Source organism: Suricata suricatta, chromosome 10 (genome assembly GCF_006229205.1).
Source record: "Suricata suricatta isolate VVHF042 chromosome 10, meerkat_22Aug2017_6uvM2_HiC, whole genome shotgun sequence".
Taxonomy (NCBI): domain Eukaryota; kingdom Metazoa; phylum Chordata; class Mammalia; order Carnivora; family Herpestidae; genus Suricata; species Suricata suricatta.
The window spans coordinates 68,645,038-68,662,721 of NC_043709.1; the positions used below are offsets into that span (position 1 = coordinate 68,645,038).

The window sequence follows — 17,684 nt, forward strand, 5'->3', positions numbered from 1 at the left end:
AAAGTTTATATATTTAATGCAATAGGAAGTCCCTGGATGGCATATTAGCCCAACAATATCACTCAGAACAAAGCTCCTTTTATCTTCCTTCACCTCCAACCTAAATATGACTTTCACCCTCATCATGGTGAGATGGCTTCTCTATCGCCAAGCATTTCATCCACCGTCAGGCATGAAGACAGGAGTATGATATTAGCTCTGGGTTTTTCATATATGGCCTTATTATGCTGGTATGTTCCCTCTAAATCTACTTTGTTGATAGTTTTTTATCATGAATGGATGTTGTACTTTGTCTAATTCTTTTTTTCTGCACCTACTGAAATAATATGGTTTTTATCCTTTATCTTGTTGATGTGACGTAGCATGCTGATTGATTTGTTAATATTAAACCACCCTTGCATCCCAGGAATAAATTACACTTGATCATGGTGAATTATTTTTTAAAATATATTGTTGGTTTTAGTTTGCTGAATTTTTGCATCTATGTTCATCAGAGATATTGGACTGTAGTTAGTTGTTGTTACTGTTTTTGTAGTATCTTTATTTGGCCTTGTCATCAGTGTAACGCTGGCCTCATAAAATGAACTTGCAAGCTTTCCTTCTATTTTCTGGAATAGTCTGAGAAGAAAGGGTGTTAAACTCTTAATTAAATGTGGTAGAAGTCACCTGTGAAGATATCTTTTGGGAGCTGTTTTTATGCATGCTTAAATTTCATTGCTGGTGATTGGTATATGCAAACTGTCTATTTCTTCCTAGTTCAGTTTTTGGAAAATTATATATTTCCAAGAATTTAACCATTTCTTCTAGGTTGTCTAATCTGTTGGCATACTAACTTTTCATAATATTCTCTTATAATCCTTTATCTTTCTATGGTATTGGTTCTTATTTCACCTCTTTCATGTCTAATTTTATCTCAGTCCTCTCTCTCTCTCTCTCTCTCTCTCTAAGAGTCTGGCTAAAGGTTTATCAATTTTGTTGATCTTTTCAAAAACTAGACCCTGGCCTCACTGATATGTTCTATTGTTTATTTTTAGTTTAGATTTTGTTTATTTATGTCTAATATTTATTATTTCCTTCCTTCTACTAATTTTGGATTTTGTTTGTTCCTCCTTCTCTAGCACCTTTAAGTGTTAAGTTAGGCAATTTATTTGAGATTTTACTGCTTCTTGAGAGAGGCCTGTATTACCATAAACCTCCTTCTTACAACCACTTTTGCTGCATCCCAAAGATGTGGACTATTATGTTTTAATTTTCTTTTGTCTCCAGGTACTTTTTGATTTCCTCCTTGGTTTCTTGGTTGACCCATTCACTGTTTAGTAGCATGTTATGTAACCTTCATGAGTTTGTGTTCTATATAGGTTGTGTGTGTGTGGCTGATTTCTAGTTTTATAACATTGTGGTCAGAAAAGATGCATGGTATGACTTAGATCTTTCTGAATTTGTTGAGACTTGATTTGTGGCCTAACATGTAGTTTATTCTGGAGAATGATGAGTGTGCACATGAAAATAATATGCATTCTCCTATTTTAGAATGGAATATTCTGACTATATATGTTAAATCCATTTAGTACAAACTATCATTTAAGGCCACTGTTGATTTTCTGTTTGGATGATTGATGTAAGTGGGTGTTAAATCCTCCTAGTATTTTTGTATTACTACTGAGTAGTTTCTGTTTATTATTAACTATTTTTATGTATTTGGGTGATTCCATGTTGGCTGAATAAATATTTACAATTGGTATATCTTTTTGCTGCATTGTTCCCTTTATTATTAGTGTCCTTTTTTTGTCTTCTCCGACAGTCTGTTTTCATCTATTTTGTCCCATATAAGTATTGCTACCCTGGCTTTCTTTTCACTTTCATTTGCATGATAAATCTTTCCCCTCTATTCATTTTCAATCTGCATGTGCCTTTAGGTCTGAAATGAGTCTCTTGTAGGCAGTCTGTAGATAGGTGTTGCTTTTTTATCCATTCCATCACCCTATGTCTTCTGTTTAAAACATGTAGGCCATTTACATTCAAAGTAATTATTGAAAGGTATGTACTTATTATCATTTTGTTACTTGTTTCATGGTTGTTTTTATAGTTCTTCTCTGCTTCTTCTTTCTCTTGTTCTCTCACAGTTTGCTGGCCTTCTCTGGTGATATACTTAGATTCCTTTCTCTTTTTTTTTTTTTTTTTTTTTTTGCCTATCTGTTACTATTGTTTTATCTGTGGTTACCATCAGGTTTATATATAGCATCTTATGCATATACAGTCTATATTAAGTTGATGGTCACCTAAGTTTGACTCATTCTTTACTCCTCTCCCCTCCATGTTTTACATATATGGTATCATATTTTACATCCTTTTATTTTGTGAATCCCTTGACCAATTTTTAATGATACACCTTATTTTAATGCTTTTATGCGTCTTACTTTTCTTAATCCTACTTGGGGTCTTTCTTTTTGACTCTCTGAGTTCCTTTTCTATTTTTGTAGAACAAGTTTAGTGGTCATGAATTCCTTTAATTTTTTTTGTCTGGAGAATTCTTTATCTCTCCTTCCATTCTGGGTGATAGCCTTGTTGGATAGATTGTTATTTATTGCAAGTTTTTCCCTGTCAACACTTTGAATACATCATGTCACTCCCTTCTGTCCTGCAAAGTTTCTGTTGAAAAATCTGCTGATAGCCTTATGGGGTTTCCTTTGTAGGTAACTGGGATTTTTTTTTTTCCTCCTACTGCTTTTTAAAATTCTTTATCACTATTTTTTGTCATTCTAATTACTATTTATCTTGCTATAGACCTCCTTGGGTTGATTCTCTGGGGAGCTCTCTGTCCCTCCTGGATTTAGATATGCTTCCTTCCCTAAATTTAGGAAGTTTTCAGCTATTATCTTGTCAAATAAATTTTCTGCTCCTTTTTCTCTCTCTCATCTGGGTTCCTTACAATGCAAATATTAATATGCTTTATGGTGTCATTGAATTGCATTAATCTACTTTCATTTTTCATTATTAGTATCTCTCCTGTTCAGTTTGATTGCTTTTCATTTTCTGTCCTCCAGATCATTATTCCGATCCATTCTTCTGCTTCCTCTTGTTTACTATTTATCTATTGTAGTTAGTGTATTTTTTATTTCAGTTACTGAATCCTTCACCTTTGAGTGGTTCTTTTTAATGTTTTCTGTATCTTTGTTGAGGATCTCAGTGAAATCCTCCATTCTTTTTTCAAATCCAGCGAGTATCTTTATAACCATTACTTTAAATTCTCTACCAAGCATATTATTTGCATCTGTTTTATTTAGCTTTCTTGCTGTGACTTTGTCCAATTCTTTCATTTGAAACATATTCCTCTGTCTCTTCATTTTGCCTAACTTTCTGTGTCTGTTTCTATGTGTTAGGAAAGTCAGCTACATCTCCTGCTCTTGAACGTAGTGTCCTTATGAAGAAGAGGTCCCGTAGGGCAAGGTCCCTGTTCACCAGACCTAATGTTTCAGGTGGTATCCTCTGTGTGTGCTTCATGAGCCCTACTATTTTGGCTGAGCCATGTTTGCCTTCAGTCCATTCATCTGCAATGGCTCTCTTTGCCTACTGTGGGCAGAATTTGGTTCCTGTGGCCAGTCTGGGGATGCCTTGGGCTTAAGTTGAGTCAGTATTTTCCAGAGATGCTGTAGCACTGAACTACAGGGTGCTTTCCCTCTTTTTTCCCTTGAGAAACTTTCATTGGTAGCAGGGACTGCAGTCAGACCAGATGTCTGCTCCAGCCCACTGCTGGGGCAGCAGTTGAGCGGGTGTATGTGGTTATGTTCCTCTCTCCTTGAGGCAGGAGTCACTCTGGTGTGGTTCTGGCTACTCCTGGGGCTGTTTACAAACTGCCAGGCTTGTGGCACTCCTTTGCATTGGCTGTGGCCAAGGGCATATTGGAGGGTGTATGGCATGTGGCCAGAAAAGTCCATGCTCATCTGCTGAGACAGAGGATCTGCAGCCACCAGGGAAAAACTCCTGCTAGGCCAGCTGGGTTGGAGAGGGTAGATCCACAGACGTGTACATGGGTGGTGTGCACTGTCAGCAGGCGAGGTGGTGAGTGTTGCTTGGCACTGTTTCCCAAAGGTGTCCTTGTTTCTAGGCTGGGGGTCCAGGAAGGAAAAGTTCTTCTGTTCTTAGAGGGGTTTCCCACAGGTCCCTGTCCCTCCAGAACATGCTGTGAGATTAGTAACTAAACCTCCTTCCTGTATACCTCAGGGTTTTCCAACTGCTGCTTCTATGTATATCTCAGTGTCTCCTTACAGGTGGGGACTCACCCTCCTGGCTTTCCCACAGACTAGCCAGCTAATTTTCAATGTTCCAGAGTTTAAGTCCCACTGATTGTTAGGCCCTTCTGGTTTTCAAAGCCAAATGTTATAGAAATTTGTCTTCCCTGTTTGAGTCTCCAGTGCCAGGGGTACTTGGTGTGAAGGTATGCTCCTTTCCCCCCATGATACCCCCTATGTCCCTACCTCCTGGGGATAGTCATGCAGGTCCCTTTGTCCCTAGGCCATGTCTCTAGCTTTCCTATCCTTCTTATTGTGGACTCTTCTCTACATTTAGCTGTGGAAAGTATGTTCTGCCTGACTTCGGGTCATTTTTTGGGTTATTTACACTGATGTTTTGTTATCTAGTTGCATCCATGGAATGAGGTGAGCTGAGAACCCTCCTACTCCATCATCTTCCCCAGAAGTCTACAGGCTAGTATTTTAAATATCATTCCTGTACTTTTCCCAAGAGACACCAGGATCTCCTCTTGTGAAGACAGTTGATTACAAAGGAGTTCATACTCTAATGTTACTTCATTGGTCTAAATATGTAAACTGGTAATGTAAAATTAAATACTAAGAGGCACATTTTCAGGTGTCAACATCTGGGACTTTGCAGTAAGTGTCTGCTGAGCTATCAGAAACCTCCTCTATTCCAAGATATACAAAGGAGTGAGTTATGCTAATAACCTCATTACAAATAGTCATTAAAGTTAATCATTAAAACATTTTGGTACTTGGACTTTATCATAATGCCTGTTGTGTGAGAATTTTCTAAGTTCATTTCTTGGATACTTGCTTTATTTGATATATTTTCAATTATCCAATATATAATACTCTTTCTAAGAGCTTTTCATAGGTGTTTTCCTGGCTTTATCAAGTACTTCAATTTTGAGAAAGTCTTGCTACACATATCAAGAAAAGTTACTGGTGATATTTTATCACTTCAAAGGGAAATTAAAGGAAACATTCTTCCCGATATTTAATATTTACTACTATAAAAATTGCAATCATTAAATATGAAGGCATACAACTCAAGAGAATTCTAAAAATAAAGTCTCAAAAGAATGGAAAAAAGAAAAGCAAAAATGGGACCAAAACATATCAATTGGTCATTCCACTTGCAAAATGATAGTTAGCCCCTTCTCCGGACAGAACTTCAGAAGGCAAATGTACTGCATGTCATCTGTCTTTCTAAGCCACTTCTTATAAAATTGATAGACTTTGCCATGCCATGATAATTCAGTTAGAACACCAGTTTAATAGAGCCATGACTCAGTGAGGTCACTTTTATGTGAAACTGCTACAAAGGACAAAGTAATGATAGCAAATTACTATTAGAGTTACGTGCCACTTACAATGTGCCAAGCATTGATATAAGCACTTTACACAAATTAACTTATGTAACTTATATAATCCTTACAACCTTATTATCACCACCCCCAATTTAAGTGCAGAAACTGAGTCACAGGAACTTCAAATAACTTGACCTGAGTTACAGACTTAAAAAGTTACATAAAATATAAGATATGAGTGATATGAGATAATTCACATCCAGGCTGGCTTACAAAGTCTGTGTCATAGCCATCGTGCAGCCAGCCTCTCATAGGAAGCTCTTGAATACTCTCCTCCCGTAACCGTGTAGCTAGGATATCATTTATTTTCCTTTTTTTAAATTACAAGTATAATATTGGAAAATTGTCATCCAGAAATACTTAACACTGGAAAGTAAAACTGACAGACACTGACAAGAACCGGTAGGCAACAGTTAAAAGGGATATTTTCATGGCAGTAAAAATGGAACCTCATAAATGCTGGCCATCAATGCAACGTTCTTGGGTTTTTATTTAAACAATATGATTGAAAAGATGTTTACGCTGGACCATGATTCTTGGGGAGTTCCAGCTTCTCTTTTAAGTACCATCCAATTAAACAATTATCTGGATTATTTCCTTTCAGGCTGTAGCCAACACCAGCAGGACACACTGGCTCATCAATTTCACTGTCTCTGGGTTCTGGCCACCAGTCAAATGGAAAAAAAACTCATAAATAATTATCAGCTTGAGTGGTTAGTCTCAATTTCATGTTTTCAGATTTCTAGTTTATTTGCTTTTCCTGAATTATTGCTGATTCCTCTTAGATTAATAAGAGTTAGAAGGTGAGACCAAGAGGGTTAAGAGAACGTTTTTTTAAAGTTTTTATTTAAATTCTAGTTAGTTGACATACCATGTCATATTGGTTTCAGTAGTAGAATTTAGTGATTCATTACTTACATATAACACCCAGTGCTCATCCCAACAAGTGCCCTCCTTAATGCCTGACACCCAGTTAGCCCCTTAGCAAAGCTCTTCTAATTAAAACATTCCCAACTTGTAGGTGGGCTTGCCCTAGACCACAGAGTTGTTGGTAAGGAAGTGTAGATCTGCGTGTGCACTAAGAGTCCTTGGTAAAGTGCACAAACAAAATGTTTCCTGAGAGGTTAGGGGACTTGCTCATGTCAAACAGACTGCCAGTGACAGAACTATAATGAGAATCTATTGATTCTGAGCACTCTTCATATAGCAAAGCACTTTCTATCTTCAGCTAAGAATGTTCAGATATCCTCAAAAATGTAATATCATCTTAATATCATCTAGAAACTTACCCATTTTATATCCTACTCAAATATCTATGATATTTGGTGATCAGAGACAGAGTAGAGCATGTAAGCAAATCCACTTAATCCTCAAAATGTGGTTTAATTCATAGTCCTAACCACCTCTTCACTATAACTTCTGGATTTTTAAAAATACTGAATTTCTATTTTAAGTAACCAAATTAGTTAATATTATGTCCTTCTTTCATTCTTAACCATTTTAAAATATACTTATTGCATAATCAAATAGCCTGAAAGCAGGCTTTAAATGAAGACAGAGAAGAACTTACATTAGGTCCTAAAGTCTAATACACTTAGGGTTAACTGTCACACAATTTCATCTTAATAAAACCAGGTAGCAGCAATGTAAAGAATCTCCTGATATAAGCTGAGACAAACAGGGGCACCTGGGTGGCTCAGTCATTTAGGCATCTGACTTCAGCTCAGGTCATGATCTTGCCGTTTGTGAGTTCAAGCCCCATGTTGGGCCCTGTGCTGACAGCTCAGAGCCTGGAGCCTGCTTTGGATTCTATGTGTGTCTCTCTTTCTGCCCTTCCCCTGCGTGTACTCTTTCTCTCTCTCAAAAATAAATAAACATTTTTTAAAAATTTAAAAAACAAGTTGAGTCAAACAAACTTGCTGAAATTTGGCCATGCTTTATCCTACTGAAACTAGCAATTTCATGTGCTTCAACACAACTGTGTTTATGTGTTTCAATATATTAGTTATTATGCATGTTCTAAAATGTCTATAATCTTTTATCCCAGTCATGAATATCATATTCTTTTCTGATCATGCTACCCAATTACTGTAACATCTAAAAGGAAATAAAAATCACTTTTACTTCTTTTCGCACAATGTTGAAACTCAACCAAAACAAGTCAGATCACGTTTCATAATTTCTCATAGCAAAATAAAAATCTAAGATTCCTATTAAAAATTAAGGTTTAAGGTTACCACTACAATAAAAGACTGCTTGGCTCAAGATAGCAAATTTAATTTTACAATTAAGATATTTCAAAGTGCTAAATATATGAAGTGAAATGTGACATGGTATGTAATTTAAAATGATTTAATATCATAATTTCTAGCCATGTTGTTTAAAGAGAAGAAATACAACAGGCATTAGCAAAGAAACTGAAAAACTGAGAGCCAATTCAAACATCCAGTTCCCCCCTGAACACTAAGCACCAGCACAAAGAAGTCACAGATGGCCATGAGAGATTGCCAACCCCTTTCATTTTCTTGTTTTAATTATCAAGGTTGTCATTGCCACTCTGAGAAAAACAGTCACTACATGGGTCCTCAAGCCAATACCTATCCTGAAATATGTGAGTTTACTCAGCACTGTAGCTTAGTGATGAAGTAAAGGTTTCTCTTTAGGAAGTTGCTAAGGAAATGGTTTAGTGTCCTTCTGCTCGCCTACTGAGATCAGGAAGCAGCAAGCGAATACGAACGTAATGTTTGCTAAGCGATCTAGTGAGAGAGAACAGATTTTCCATATGGCTTTTATTAAGAAAATGTCACTGCCAGTTCTTGGCCAAACTGAACACATTTGTTAAGATGGATCCCCGAGAAAGGAGATGCAGTTATTAACTCAACCTGTGTGTGGCTTCATTGGGTTCTGGAGTCTGCAAAGGAAATTATTGGCTCTACTCTTGTCCATTAAACTATGTATTTATGTGTTATTTACCTTCATATCTATTACTCCACGAAGAGAAGTAACCTAACCACACAGGAGCTCAAAAAGCACTGAGAAATTGAAATGAGCAAATAACCTGGTAACTCTTGTTTCTCAAAGGTCTGAAAAAGATGCCTCTGGGTTGGAGCATTTGGCCACGCATATTGTAATCTATTGTAATCTGTATGAGAAGCATCTCGACATCCTAATCACATAAGCAATGTCCCTTGGAGTTCCTCAGTCTCTGACCACTACAGCTTATGTGGGTTCCTAAACATCAGTGATCTTAATATAAGAGGCAGCAAGTGAAATGAGTGTTATTTTTTTTTTAGTGGCTTGAATTCTACTCATGTCTGGGTAATGTTGGTTTACCTAGAGGTACTTGAAAGTAGATTACTGATATAAAGTATAGTTAGTCTTGGTCAGGAGAAATAATTTGTGTCTCATACTTTGGATGTGAAATAGAACATATGTTTTAGGAAAATAATACTGAAGAGATTGCAAAGTCTAGGCTATGGGCTGTGTCATTTATTACTGATCACCAGTGATTGGCACATTTAAAAAAAGTTAAGAAACAACTGAATGAATAAATGAATCTATTTAACCTGGCTAGGATGTTTGTTCCTCACCCTTCATGAAGCTCAGATGTTACTACAATTGATAATGTTTCCTCCAGTGTTTATGGAGTTTACAAAGAAGTCAATGCAATAAACAAATTACATTTCATAAACATAATGGGCATGTTAATCCTGTATGTCTTTTAGGAAACTCGCCAGCCCCATTTTTCTTCCGAGTGAATTACCTTATACATATGAAATAATTCACCTACTTAATAGAGGAAAATATATGAGACATACTTTATTAATTATTTCCCTGGGTATAAAATATTACAAGTTCAGTAATGAAAAGTGATAATAAAGACAGCAATGTAGATATACACCCATCAACTATACCCACTACTGTTTAATGAAAATAAGATGATAGCTATGATATTACAAACAGATTTTTGACTTTTACAAATGCAAAGGAGAATTTGAAATATATGAAGTTGTATATTTTCCTGTTGTTAAATTTGCTTTTAAAAAACAAGAAAGACTAGGGTCTTGTCAAGTGGGAGTGAAGTAGGATTAAAGTATGCTTTATGTGATTTTAAAAATGGGAAGGATTTACATACTAGGTTAAAAAATTAAAGGTTTGAGTAAAATTTTGTGACTCTTTTGAAGCCAAGTTGTTTACATAAGTCAAAACCAAGGCCAAAAATACATTTTTGAGTATCATTTCAAACATCATTTGAAAAGGATGTATCATCAGAAGACCCTCCACTGGGAAGACCATGTTAGAACTCTCCACAAGTACCCCTGGAAGAAAGGATCTTTTCAGTAACCTTGGGCACATGGTATAATGGCTAGGAAAGTAGATAGTATGAACGTAACATATTTTTTCTCTTATGAAAGATGAAAATAGAGAAACAGTACAGAAAATAGTACAAAAAAATCCCTAAAGTTGTACAAAAATATTTAAAGGAAGTAATGTCATGTCACAATGCAAGATCAAAATATTAGCATTAGAATTCATAAGAAACATCATTCTTGAATTCTAGGGGAAGGGATTTTAAAAAATTATCTAAAGCTTCATTACTATACATATATAGGTATTTCTCTTGGGAACTTGTGAAGAATCTATGATTTATTTAAGAATAATTCAGGGAAGAAAAGGAGAAAAATACACTGCCTCACTCAAAAATAGGAGAAGAGCATGCTGGCTCTAGTGATCAGAGGATCAACTCGTAAGTTTAATTTAATTAGTAATTAATTGCTGGCATTACAAACCAGATCATCAACCTTGTCTGGTCAACCCAATTCCGAAGCTATATAAAAAGTGTGGTTTCATCAAGAATTTAGAAAGTACCTTGATAGAAAATGCTACTTTGGGTAACATACAAGATTGAAAAACAGTTATTGTGTTTTGAATGAGAAAGCTATATTGTAATGCATGCAGAGGCAGAGAATTCAAGAAAATCTGTTGAGCATTTATTGTGCCAAAGGTACACAGGAAGGTGTGCTAAGCTGAAGGGACACAGGAATGATCTCTGCTCTTGAGTTTGCTGCTAGGTGAAGGATGCTAATGTATACAAAACCACGATATCCAAAGTTAAGCAAGAACCATGATACTATGGAAGTTTGCAGGAATAGCCCATTTTTTATTCAAGTATGCAGAGTAGCTAGGAGGTTTAAAGAAATTAAACCTAAATTATGAATATATTTCTACAGCGGAAATAATATTGTAGGCAAAAAAAAAAAAAAAAAAAAAAAACCTAATCTGAAAGCAATATGGAAATGGCAGTGGGCAGGTACCGAAACATGGAGGAAAAGTGGCAGATGTTGACCGGGTTTCTAGATTGTGTGACTGAAAGGACTGTGATGCCATTAGCTGATGTGAGAAATATGAAAGAAAAAGGAATGAAATATTCTGAATTGTTTTGAATTGAAAAGAGATAATAGGAATATCAAGAACAGAATCTGAACATCACCTATTTTTATGGCGTATCCAGAGAAGGATGGAGACCAGTAAGGCCAGAGATGGATGAAGTGATATGTAAAGTGATCCAGAAGAAAACAATATTATAGAGGCCTGAGAGAAAGATAATCTCAATAATGAATTGATGGCCCAAAATGCCAAATACTACATAGAAGTTTTATGGGATAAAGATTAAAGATGGACTGCTGTTAAAGATATTTCTTTCTTCAACACAAGAGTCCTTTGAAAACAACAAAATTGGACATAAATATAGTTTCAGGTATTTTTCTCTGTAAACTCAGATATAGGTTTAATGTGTGTTCCACTCCCAGGATCTCTAGTAGTAAAGGAAGAGAAAATTGAGGGAATTATTTGTCTAATTTGGTTTAAAACCACTTGGTGGCAATTAGCTAAGTAATTGGCAGTTTTATTAGAATTTACTCAAATATCTCAGGCAAAGGTATTTAATGCTTCAATTTTCTGGTATGTTTTATGAACAGAAAGCAGCCACTTTAAGTCATTTTATTTTGTAGACATGTATTTCTCAGTAATAGATTTTGACTTTGCTTGATCATTTCCTTATTAAGGGAAAGTAGTTAGCATGTATATTTTGAGGAACCACTATGTATCAGACTTAGAATATTCTAAGACACAAATATATCTACTCTTGAGTACTTTATAACATAATTAGGGAAATAACCTATAATATAATTAGAGAGAAAAGACTATCATATACCAAAATGTAATCAGGAATAAAGGAAAGTGTTAGGGTGGCACTGGAATTACTTCTTACCTTGAAGGAAGAGAAAATAAAAGATCATCTCAGCTTAGAGGAATGAAATTGGTAGGAAACATAATATTGTATAATGAGGCAATGCATAAATCAGACTAGATAGGGGGAAAGATGGGGCATATAGATTGGGTAGAAACACAATAAGGTTGGTTGTTTATAGGTAAGACCATACTGCTACTGGCCTTAAGGTTTGATTTGATGCTGTAGAAAAGAGATGATTTTGAGTGCTTTTTTTGTTTATTTATTGTGTGTGTGTGTGAGAGAGAGAGAGAGTGAGAGACAGACAGAGAGAGAGAGACAGAGAGAGACCAAGTGGGGAGGGGCAGAGAAAGATGGGGAGAGAGAAAGAATCCTAAGTAGGCTCGTGCCATCAGTGCAGAGCCTGATAAGGGGCTTGATCCCCAAATTGCAAGATCATCACCTGAGCTGAAGTCAGACACTTAACTGACTGAGCCATCCAGGCACCTGATTTTTATTGATTGTCTTTAAAGTAGTATAATATCCTTCACAGACATTGTTTTGCAGGATAGTGTCAGTCTTGGAAGGGTGTGAAAGCTCATATTGAGAAAGAGTAGAAAGGGCATCATTGCAGTAATGCATGGATGATATATGCTGTAACTATATTACCACTATGTAGAGAAAACATATAAAATATATTTGAAAGTGGAGTCAGTGGAACTTATGCTAAACTTGGATGACAATTATGGAAAGAAGTTGGAAAGGAAGTTGGTTTGAGAAGAGAAGTTGATGAAACAGATATTCAGATAGCTTCAGAACCTTGTATTTGCTTGTCCCACGTCATCTAGGCTCTTGCAGTGGGCAAATTCTAAGACGGTTACCAACGCTCCTTGTCGTGTAGAATCTCCTCCCCTTGAGAATGGGCTGAATCTATGAGTATGTTATGGCATCTCTCTTGTGCTTATGTTACCTTCTATTTCAAGGAAAATTTTTGAAGATTTCATTAAGATTGCCCATTAGTTGGCTTTGGGTTAATCAAAAGGAGATAATCTGGGTGGGCCTAAGCTAATCACAGAAGCCCTTTAAAAGTAAGGAGTTTTCTTTGGCTGTGACCAGTGGGAATGGAGATACTTGAAGCATGAGAGGGAGGTTCTCTGTTGCTGAGATGGACGGGATTATGGGACAAGAATATGAGGGGCCTCTAGAAGCTGAGAGCAGTCCTGGCAGACATAGTAAGAAAATGGGAGCCTCAGTCCTTAGCTAAAAGGAACTTAATTCTGTCAACAACAGAATGAGTTTGGGAAAGAGCCTCATGCTACAGATGATAATGCAGCCAGCTGCAACCAGAAACCCGACAGAAGCAGGCGAAGAACATGGTAGTCAAAGAAAAGAGTGGCATCTCTTCCCCTGAAGACAGTGCTGCCCAAAGAACCGGAAATCCCAGCCCTCCTGAACACCACGGTCTCGAGGAGGAAGAGGAGTATAAACTCAGGGGAAGGCCAAGGCATTTGGGACATGCTGGATAAAGGGAACCCCTTCTGATTTTACCTCACTAGAAGTCTCAGGAATTAAGCTAAAGTATAATTCCGGAGCTTCCACATCAAGGATATTTTATCCCCTCTATTTGGAACACTTGGATCTTCAGCTCAGTTTAACTACCGCTTTGATGTGGACTGGCTCGTAAAACAGTATCCACCACAGTTCAGGAAGAAACCAATCCTGCTTGTGCACAGAGATAAATGAAAAGCCAAGGCTCACTTACATGCCCAGGCCAAGCCTTATGAAAACATTTCCCTCTGCCAGGCAAAGTTGGATATTGCATTTGGAACACACCACACGTAAGCAAATTTTTATGAAATGGGGAATGTATGATTTTAATAGAGCAAAGGATGCTATTCCAGAAGTGCCCTGAAAGGAAGTTATGGGAGACAATTTTGCCAGCGGGGGGAGCTATCAATAAGGAAGTAGAGACAGTGGGACTATTCACTAACTGTCTCAAGACAAAGTCCTTGGATTCTGGCTGTCAACATGAAACTGAATCCGTGATGTGGTCTCTGCTTTCTTTATGCTGAGGACATTTCTTACAGCCAACTTGCGGGGGAGAGTAGATTACCGTTGTGTCCGTGGTTCTGGATGACTGTACGTGTCAGTGATGTGCCTGTGGATTCCACAACTTTACATAAAAAAAGGTCTGGTGATTTATAAAACACACACACACACACACACACACACACACACACACACACACAAACTTGACTTAAGCCTGAGCAGAGAATCCAGCCATGTCTTGCCAGATGTCTGACCTACAGAATTATAAGATAATAAATGGGTGGTAGACACTAAGTTTTTGGTAATTTGTTAGACAGCAACCGAAAACTAACACAGGTCTAGAAACTAAGAATTCTTACGGCCCTAAAATAATTGCTTATTGGAAATATTTCTGAGGAAGATATTAAAAAGAAAAGTTTAGCTCTTGATATCTAAGATAATTAAGATAAACTAAAATCGTTATCCATCCAAACTAGAAAATAAAACTAGCCTTCTGTAGAATGTCTATTCACAGGACAATGCTCATTGAATTAGAAAACCAAAATTAGCCTTAAAAGAAAATGTGGTCCAGCTACGTGTCTACAAGTGCATAAATAATTATACAGAGAAGGCTGTCTTTTCTTAAAATTCAACAAGATAGAACGTTTTTAAAGTGCATCCAAGCATATTTAAATGCCATCTAATATCTAAATGCAATTTCTCTTAGTTAAATTTAACTACCATAGCTCCAGAAGATTATTAGTCAGGATCTACTCTCTGAGAAAAACTCTTCATATATTTAAAAAGGAAACCTTGTCAAAAGAAAGGAGCTAGACTCCAGTCATGGCTCATACTACTTATTTATGGGCACTTGGAAAAGACGGCTTCTCTCTCAGGCTTATTTTCTTGATCTCTGAAATAATGATAATGATATGATATGAGAAAAAAGAAGTAGGTGATGATGATAGCAGTTAAAATATATTAGGTGGCTATCATTACATTATTACGTTCATATACTCATTTCTCAAACCAATCCTATGAGATAAATATCATTAATCACATTGGTTTGATTAAGGATATACACTTTGAAAGATTAAGTAACTTGTCTAAGATCACAAAGCTATTAAATACAGGATTTAGATATAAGCTCAAGTCTCTGACTCCAATGCCAACCTTTTAGTCGGCATGTTATTATTCTTTACCTATTTATGACAATGTGAGAGATGAAAAAAATAATTTACGTGAAAGAGCACTGAACATTTTAAATGCTGTTTCTACATTTAAAAGACAATAATTCAGTCATTCTAAATTTAGTCTTCTTTCTCCGCATTATTCAACAAGTCATCAATGATAAAGTTACTATAAATTATAGCACTTATAAGTAGTTGAGGAAATGTTAGAAGACTAATGTTTTGTTGTTGTTTTCCTTTAAATTAGAGATGGTGTGTTAAAAACACAAAAACTTATTTCTCACCAGTAATAATTTTCTGTTTTGGTAGCTATTCAGTGATAAAAGGCCCAACCACTCTGAAACGAGGTGTGTGCTGGTGCAGGCACAGAAATATCTGATTTGGGGACTTCATGACAATGGGGACTTGGAGAGTATCATCCACCAAATTGGTGAAATGAAGCAGTTTTCAAAAATTATCCCATTAAAACTAATTTTGAGAACATTAAAGGATCTAGTTTCTATTAGGTAGCTTCCCAAAGGAGGAATATATTTTATTAAATATAAAATTTGGATGAATCAAATTCACTCAGTTCAAAGGTGTAAATTTAACCTAGTTGTTGGCCTCATTCCCTAGTATTTAGGCACGTAGCTTCCTAACATCCTTCATATTCTTATCTAAGAACAGGGGCCTCTAAGCCACATTTGCCTTCCTTTCCAGTTTAGAGATTTTAGAAGGTCAAAGACTGGTTCATCCCCCTTTTAATCATTTTTGTTGGAAGGCTTTTATACCTTATTTGGTGCATGGTCCTTTGAGGTTTGTGATGCCGCATGAATTTAAGTGTGTGTTTGGCAACAAGATGGTGGGACTACATGAGTAGCTATACTACTGCTAAGAAGTGAGATGTGTGTAAGAGGGGGACTGTGCAAGACTGCCCTGGAATTGAAGTTTAACTGCAGGACAGTCTAATATGAGGAGAGAAAAAAATGTAAAAAGAAATCCGAAGAAAATTAGTTTTTTAAAATTCCAACTTCTGGAGCACCTGGGTAGCTCAATTAAGTGCCTGAAAAACTTGGTTAAGTATCTGACTTTGGCTCAGGCCGTAATCTCACGTTTTGTGGGTTCGAGCCCCATGTTGGGCTCTGTGCTGACAGCTCAGAGCCTGGGGTCTATTTCAGATTCTGTGTCTCCCTTTCTCTCTGCCTCTCCCCCACTCACACTCTGTCTCTCAAAAATAAATAAACATTAAAAAAAAATTTGATTCCTATTTCTGAGTACCTAAATCTATTACTCTTGATTCTTAGAAGTTTCTGAATCTTTTATAACAGCCTTAATCCATTTCTGCGTTTCCAAATAAGCCATGTCGAGATCCCTATTCATGCTTGTGCCAAATCTCAAATTCTTAAATGTTTATACTTGTTAGGGAAGCACATCCCCCTCCACCTTTTTAAGGTTTATTTATTTATTTTGAGAGAGAGAGAGAGAGAGAGAGAGAGAGAGAGAGAGAGAGAATCCCAAACAGGCTCTGTGCTGTCAGTGCAGAGCCCAATGTGGGGTCACTCCCACAAACCTTGAGATCATAATCTGAGCTGAAGTCAAGAGCTGGACACTTTACTGACTGAGCCACCCAGGCACCTCTTTTCTTTTTCTATTGATAGCCTTTTTTGTAGGGATGTACGAAATGATTTTTAGCAAATATTAAACTCCAGTTGGCTGAAAGCTAAGAAACCAAATTAAAATTTTAGGCAGTTTCTATTCAAAGATAACAATCTTTTACATAGAGATGATAAGAGTACTTTTACTATTGATGTTTTAATGAAGAGCTATCAAAGGAAATACATCTATAATAGCAATGAGAATATGAGAGATTTTGATGAATTTCATAAAAAAGAAGAATATTAGATTTGACATATGTGACACAGAGTGAAAGACGCAGGAGCACAGTCACACACAAAGGATCAGCCGGGAGACCTTCATGCTAGTGACATTCCAGAGATGCTCAAAGCAAAGAGATGGCGTGTATGAAAAGTAGAAAGGGAAATTCAGTGGAAATAGGTTAGTAGGCTTCACGTTATTCTCTTTAACTATCCTTGATTTTGGACAACTGAGTGCAGAAAAAAATGTCTATCTGATCTTGACACTGGTTATCTGGCTTTCCACTCGACCAAATTTAATGTTATCCCCTTAATTCATTGCAAATCATCATTTACTTGATTTTTCACTGAAATCAATTAAAGGATATAACATATGATTTAAAAAACATTGTGTGTTTACAAATGTACTAAATCAATAGATGAAACATGGAAGGCATTGCAATTTCAAGAATAGAATGTGTAATTATAATAATCTCAACAATGTAAAAATAATATAGCTGATAGAGACTCGGACGGTAAGGAAGAAGAGGTAAGAAAATTTTGGTCTTTATTTAAGGTGAGAATTAAAAGAAACAAAACTAAGACTGTAAAAAGAAGTCTGAAAGAGGTATTATAAGGTAGTATAAGAGAGTAAATTTCCCATCATTGAGAGTCTGTCATTAAGAGTTACCGTTTAAACTTCATAAATTAAAAAAAATAGAGTAATAAAATTATTTAGGATTATTTTTAAAAAGAGCTAAACAGGAATTTTAAGTGGT

General features: G+C 36.3%; 1 protein-coding gene across 1 annotated transcript in view; it reads right to left on the reverse strand.

Moving 5' to 3' along the window:
* TMEM117 (transmembrane protein 117) overlaps positions 1–17,684 on the reverse strand; it is a 437,355-nt gene that overhangs the window by 80,191 nt on the left and 339,480 nt on the right. The gene's annotated exons all lie outside the window — the stretch shown is intronic.